The sequence below is a fragment of the Excalfactoria chinensis genome, unplaced genomic scaffold (assembly GCF_039878825.1).
Source record: "Excalfactoria chinensis isolate bCotChi1 unplaced genomic scaffold, bCotChi1.hap2 Scaffold_349, whole genome shotgun sequence".
NCBI classification, from domain to species: Eukaryota; Metazoa; Chordata; class Aves; order Galliformes; family Phasianidae; genus Excalfactoria; species Excalfactoria chinensis.
In genome coordinates this window covers 70,433-76,965 of record NW_027315637.1, presented here as the reverse complement: position 1 = coordinate 76,965, position 6,533 = coordinate 70,433, and positions in this window count along the sequence as shown.

Genomic DNA, 6,533 nt, shown 5'->3' with positions numbered 1-6,533 from the left:
CCCCATATTAAAGGCCCCCTCCCATATTAAACGCCCACCCCATATTAACCCCATATAGACCCCATATCAACACCCCCCCCCTCCCCTATATCCCCCTATGGACCCCCCCCCCAGCCCCTTTTTTCTCCCCCCCCATCCGCCATTGCTCACCCTCAGGAGACGGCCGCCATCTTGTCTCCCTCTCTTCCCGCTCATGCGCGCCTCACCCCCCCTCCTAACCAATCAGCTTTCAGACCCGCCCACTTTTACTCCCATTAGCCAATCAGCGCTCGGATCCTCTCACGGCTCATCCCCCTTCAGCTCCGCCCACCAGTCGCGTTTGACCAATCACGTCGCGCTCCCTTTTGACGTCGTCAGCTGCAGCCAATGAGATTCAATCCCCGCCCACAAAGGGGGCGTATCCGGGAGTACGGCGCATGCGCACAACTCGAGGCGGGACGGGAACTTCCGGCCCGCCTCAGCCTGGGCGCCATTTTGTAGAGGGCGGCGGCGGCGGCGGCGGCGGAGCGGGAACCGGTGGGGAACCGAGAGCGGGGGGCGGGGCTTAACGAGGGGGCGGGGCTTAACGAGGGGGCGGGGTCACCGGGAGGGAGGGGGGGGAGGTTATGGGGCTGGGGGGGATGGGAAGGTAGGACGCTATGGGGCTCTATGGGGCCTCTATGGGGCCGCTATGGGTCTCTATGGGGCCGTTATGGAGTGTCTATGGGGCTCTATGGGGCCGCTATGGGGTCTCTGTGGGTCTCTATGGGTCTCTATGGGGCCGCTATGGGGTCTCTATGGGTCTCTATGGGGCCGCTATGGGGTCTCTATGGGTCTCTATGGGGCCGCTATGGGCCTCTATGGGGTGTCTATGGGATGTCTATGGGGCGTCTATGTGTCCATATGTGGGGCAGGGCAGTTGTGGGGCTGCTATGGGGTATCTATGGGGTGTCTATGGGGTCTTTATGGGGTCTCTATGGGTCCATATGTTGGGCAGGGTAGTTATGGGGTCTCTTTGGGTCTATATGTGGGGCAGGGCAGTTGTGGGGCTGCTATGGAACCTCTATGGGGTTCTCTATGGGTCCATATGTGGGGCAGGGCAGTTGTGGGGCCGCTATGGGGTGTCTATGGGGTCTTTATCGGGTCTCTATGGGTCTATATGTGGGGCAGGGCAGTAGTGGGGCTACTATGGGGTATCTATGGGGTCTCTATGGGTCCATATGTGGGGCAGGGCAGTAGTGGGGCCACTATGGCGTATCTATGGGGTATCTATGGGGTCTTTATGGGGTCTCTATGGGTCCATGTGTGGGTCAGGGCTGTATTGGGGCCACTATGGGGTGTCTATGGGTTCTTTATGGGGTGTCTATGGGTCCATATGTGGGGCAGGGCCGCTATGGGGTCTCTATGGGTCCATGTGTGGGTCAGGGCCGTATTGGGCCACTATGGGGTGTCTATGGGGTCTTTATGGGGTGCCTATGGGTCCATGTGTGGGGCAGGGCAGTAGTGGGGCTGCTATGGGGTGTCTATGGGGTCTTTATGGGGTCTCTATGGGTCCATGTGTGGGGCAGGGCCGTTATGGGGTGTCTATGGGTCCATGTGTGGGGCAGGACAGTAGTGGGGCCACTATGGGGTCTCTATGGGTCTATATGTGGGGCAGGGCAGTTGTGGGGCCGCTATGGGGTCTCTATGGGGTGTCTATGGGGTCTTTATGGGGTGTCTATGGGTCCATATGTGGGGCAGGGCAGTTATGGGGTCTCTATGGGTCCATATGTTGGTCAGGGCAGTAGTGGGGCCGCTATGGGGTGTCTATGGGGTCTTTATGGGGTCTCTGTGGGTCCATGTGTGGGGCAGGGCAGTTATGGGGTGTCTATGGGTCCATGTGTGGGGCAGGGCAGTTATGGGGCTGCTATGGAACCTCTATGGGTTCTCTATGGGTCCATATGTGGGGCAGGGCAGTTGTGGGGCCGCTATGGGGTGTCTATGGGATCTTTATGGGGTGTCTATGGGTCCATATGTGGGTCAGGGCAGTAGTGGGGCCGCTATGGGGTGTCTATGGGGTCTCTATGGGTTCTCTATGGGTCCATATGTGGGTCAGGGCCGTATTGGGGACACTATGGCGTGTCTATGGGGTCTTTATGGGGTCTCTATGGGTCCATGTGTGGGTCAGGGCCGCTATGGGGTGTCTATGGGGTCTTTATGGGGTATCTATGGGGTGTCTATGGGGTCTTTATGGGGTGTCTATGGGGTCTTTATGGGGTGTCTATGGGTTCTTTATGGGGTCTCTATGGGTCCATATGTGGGGCAGGGCAGTAGTGGGGCCACTATGGGGTGTCTATGGGGTCTTTATGGGGTCTCTATGGGTCCATGTGTGGGGCAGGGCCGCTATGGGGTGTCTATGGGGTCTTTATGGGGTCTCTATGGGTCCATGTGTGGGTCAGGGCCGTATTGGGGCCACTATGGGGTGTCTATGGGTCCATATGTGGGTCAGGGCCGCTATGGGGTGTCTATGGGGTCTTTATGGGGTATCTATGGGGTGTCTATGGGGTCTTTATGGGGTGTCTATGGGGTGTCTATGGGGTCTTTATGGGGTGTCTATGTGTCCATGTGTGGGTCAGGGCAGTTGTGGGGCTGCTATGGGGTATCTATGGGGTGGCTATGGGTCTCTATGGGGTCTCTATGGGTCTCTATGGGTTCTTTATGGGGTGCCTATGGGTCCATGTGTGGGTCAGGGCCGTATTGGGGCCACTATGGGGTGTCTATGGGTCCATATGTGGGTCAGGGCCGCTATGGGGTGTCTATGGGGTCTTTATGGGGTATCTATGGGGTGTCTATGGGGTCTTTATGGGGTGTCTATGGGGTGTCTATGGGGTCTTTATGGGGTGTCTATGTGTCCATGTGTGGGTCAGGGCAGTTGTGGGGCTGCTATGGGGTCTCTATGGGGTGGCTATGGGTCTCTATGGGGTCTCTATGGGTCTCTATGGGTTCTGTATGGGGTGTCTATGGGTCCATATGTGGGTCAGGGCAGTTGTGGGGCTGCTATGGGGTATCTATGGGGTGGCTATGGGTCTCTATGGGGTCTCTATGGGTCTCTATGGGTTCTGTATGGGGTGCCTATGGGTCCATGTGTGGGTCAGGGCCGTATTGGGGCGATGCGGCCCCCCAGGACCCGGGTGTGTTCAGCACTGAGGACCCGACGCGGCGCTTCCAGGACCTGCGGGAGGTGGGAAGGGGCAGCTTTGGGGCCGTCTACAGGGTGAGTCACGTCACAACACGCCTGGCAACATACGTGTGGCGTGGCGTCATGCGTGTTGTGTGTCATCATACGTGTTGTGTGGCGTCATACGTGTTGTGTGTTGTCATACGTGTTGTGTGGCGTCATACGTGTTGTTGTTATACATGTGTGTAATCATATGTGTAATCATATGTGTTGCATGGTGTCATACGTGTTGTGTGGCGTCATACATATTGTGTGTCGTCATATGTATTGTGTGGTGTCATATGTGTTGTGTGGTGTCATACGTGTTGTGTGGCGTCATACGTGTTGTGTGTCGTCATACGTGTTGTGTGGCGTCATACGTGTTGTGTGGCGTCATACGTGTTGTGTGTCGTCATACGTGTTGTGTGGCGTCATACGTGTTGTTGTTATACATGTGTGTAATCATATGTGTTGCATGGTGTCATACGTGTTGTGTGTCGTCATGTGTGTTGTGTGTCATCATACCTGTTGTTGTTATACATGTGTGTGATCATATGTGTTGCATGGCGCCATACATGTTGTGTGGCATCATACGTGTTGTGTGGCGTCATACGTGTTGTGTGGCGTCATACGTGTTGTGTGGCGTCATACGTGTTGTGTGGCGTCATACGTGTGGCGTGGCGTCATACGTGTTGTGTGGCGTCATACGTGTTGTTGTTATACATGTGTGTAGTCATATGCATTGCATGGTGTCATACGTGTTGTGTGGCGTCATACGTGTAATCACATGTGTGTAATCATATGTGTTGCATGGCGTCATATGTGTTGTGTGTCATCATACGTGTTGTGTGGCGTCATACATGTTGTGTTGTCATACGTGTTGTTATACATGTGTGTAATCATATGTGTTGTGTGGCGTCATACGTGTTGTGTGGCGTCATACGTGTTGTGTGGCGTCATACGTGTTGTGTGGCGTCATACGTGTTGTGTGGCGTCATACGTGTGGCGTGGCGTCATACGTGTTGTGTGGCGTCATACGTGTTGTTGTTATACATGTGTGTAGTCATATGCATTGCATGGTGTCATACGTGTTGTGTGGCGTCATACGTGTAATCACATGTGTGTAATCATATGTGTTGCATGGCGTCATATGTGTTGTGTGTCATCATACGTGTTGTGTGGCGTCATACATGTTGTGTTGTCATACGTGTTGTTATACATGTGTGTAATCATATGTGTTGTGTGGCGTCATACGTGTTGTGTGGCGTCATACGTGTTGTGTGGCGTCATACGTGTTGTGTGTTGCCATACGTGTTGTTGTTATACATGTGTGTAATCATATGTGTTGCATGGCGTCATACGTGTTGTGTGTCATCATACGTGTTGTGTGGCGTCATACATGTTGTGTTGTCATACGTGTTGTTATACATGTGTGTAATCATATGTGTTGCGTGGCGTCATACGTGTTGTGTGGCGTCATACGTGTTGTGTGGCGTCATACATGTTGTTGTTATACATGTGTGTAATCATATGTGTTGCATGGTGTCATACGTGTTGTGTGGCGTCATACGTGTTGTGTGTTATCATATGTGTTGTGTGTCATCATACGTGTTGTTATACATGTGTGTAATCATACGTGTTGTGTGTTGTCATATGTGTTGTGTGGCATCATATGTGTTGTGTGTCATCATACGTGTTGTTATACATGTGTGTAATCATACGTGTTGTGTGTTGTCATACGTGTTGTGTGGCATCATACGTGTTGTGTGTCATCATACGTGTTGTTATACATGTGTGTAATCATATGTGTTGTGTGTTGTCATACGTGTTGTGTGGCATCATATGTGTTGTGTGTCATCATACATGTTGTTATACATGTGTGTAATCATATGTGTTGTGTGTTGTCATACGTGTTGTGTGGCGTCATATGTGTTGTGTGTCATCATACGTGTTGTTATACATGTGTGTAATCATATGTGTTGCATGGCATCATACGTGTTGTGTGGCGTCATACGTGCTGTGTGTCATCATACCTGTTGTGTGGCGTCATACGTGTTGTGTGTTGTCATATGTGTTGTTGTTACACATGTGTGTAATCATATGTGCTGTGTGGCGTCATACGTGTTGTGTAGCGTCATGTGTTGTGTGGCATCATACGTGTTGTGTTGTCATACGTGTTATCTGTCATCATATGTGTTGTATGTTGTCATATGTGTTGTGTGTTGTCATACGTGTTCTGTCATACGTGTCGTGTGTTATGCCTATGGGTCATCATACATGTGTGTCATCATGTGTGTCGTCATACGTGTTGTGTGTCGTCATATGTGTTGTGTGTCGTCATATGTGTTGTGTGATGTCATACATGTTGTGTGTGATGCCTATGAGTCATCATATGTGTGTGGCATTATATATGTTGGGCATCGTCATACGTGTTGTGTGTCATCATACGTGTTGTGTGGTGTCATACATGTGTCATACGTGTTGTGTAGTGTCATACGTGTTGTTGTTATACATGTGTGTAATCATATGTGTTGTGTGGCGTCATATGTGTTGTGTGTTGTCATACGTGTTGTGTGGCGTCATACGTGTTGTGTGGCGTCATACGTGTTGTGTGGCGTCATACGTGTTGTGTGGCGTCATACGTGTTGTGTTGTCATATGTGTTATCTGTCATCATATGTGTTGTATGTTGTCATATGTGTTGTGTGTTGTCGTACGTGTTCTGTCATACGTGTCGTGTGTTATGCCTATGGGTCATCATACATGTGTGTCATCATGTGTGTCGTCATACGTGTTGTGTGTCGTCATATGTGTTGTGTGTTGTCATATGTGTTGTGTGTTGTCATGCATGTTGTGTGTGATGCCTATGAGTCATCATATGTGTGTGGCATTACATATGTTGGGCATCGTCATACGTGTTGTGTGTCATCATACGTGTTGTGTGGTGTCATACATGTGTCATACGTGTTGTGTGGCGTCATAAGTGTTGTGTTGTCATACGTGTTGTTATACATGTGTGTAATCATATGTGTTGTGTGGCGTCATATGTGTTGTGTGTTGTCATACATGTTGTGTGGCGTCATACGTGTTGTGTGGTGTCATGTGTGTTGTGTGGTGTCATACATATTGTGTGTCATATGTGTTGTGTGTCATATGTGTTGCATGTCATCATACATGTTGTTGTTATACGTGTGTGTAATCATACATGTTGGTTGTCATTATACATGCTGTGTGGTCATACGTGTTGTATGTTGTTATATGTATATGTCATTATATACGTGTTATCATGCACGTATATCATTATTTGTACATGTTAAACACATATTATCATACACGTGTCATGTGTTGCATCTCATCAT